The sequence below is a fragment of the Octopus bimaculoides genome, chromosome 17, assembly GCF_001194135.2.
Source record: "Octopus bimaculoides isolate UCB-OBI-ISO-001 chromosome 17, ASM119413v2, whole genome shotgun sequence".
NCBI classification, from domain to species: domain Eukaryota; kingdom Metazoa; phylum Mollusca; class Cephalopoda; order Octopoda; family Octopodidae; genus Octopus; species Octopus bimaculoides.
Genome location: NC_068997.1, coordinates 42,610,229 through 42,610,888, shown reverse-complemented (window position 1 = coordinate 42,610,888; position 660 = coordinate 42,610,229). Strand labels below are relative to the sequence as shown.

The 660-nt window shown below is 41.8% G+C and overlaps 1 protein-coding gene across 1 annotated transcript in view; it reads right to left on the bottom strand.

Annotated features, from left to right (window-relative positions):
- Positions 1 to 660, bottom strand: part of LOC106878487 (chitin-binding domain protein cbd-1-like) — a 46,367-nt gene that overhangs the window by 37,364 nt on the left and 8,343 nt on the right. The gene's annotated exons all lie outside the window — the stretch shown is intronic.

Below are 660 nucleotides of genomic sequence, written 5' to 3'. Positions count from 1 at the left end.
GTTGTTGATTCTAACGTTGGAGTTGTTGATTCTAACGTTGGAGTTGTTGATTCTAACGTTGGAGTTGTTGATTCTAACGTTGGTGTTGTTGATTCTAACGTTGGAGTTGTTGATTCTAACGTTGGTGTTGTTGATTCTAACGTTGGAGTTGTTGATTCTAACGATTGTGTTGTTGATTCTAACGTTGGTGTTGTTGATTCTAACGTTGGAGTTGCTGATTCTAACCTTGGTGTTGTTGATTCTAACGTTGGAGTTGTTGATTCTAACGTTGGTGTTGTTGATTCAAACGTTGGAGTTGTTGATTCTAACGTTGGTGTTGTTGATTCTAACGTTGGAGTTGTTGATTCTAACGTTGGAGTTGTTGATTCTAACGTTGGTGTTGTTAATTCTAACGTTGGTGTTGCTACTGTTGATTCTGATGTTGCTGCTGTTGATTCTGATGTTGCTGCTGGTGTTGCTGCTGTTGATTCTAATGTTGCTGCTGGTGTTGCTGCTGTTGATTCTGATGTTGCTGCTGGTGTTGCTGCTGCTGTTGCTGCTGTTGATTCTGATGTTGCTGCTGCTGGTGCTGCTGTTGATTCTGTTGTTGCTGCTGGTGTTGCTGCTGTTGATTCTGTTGTTGCTGCTGGTGTTGCTGCTGTTGATTCTGATGTTGCTGCA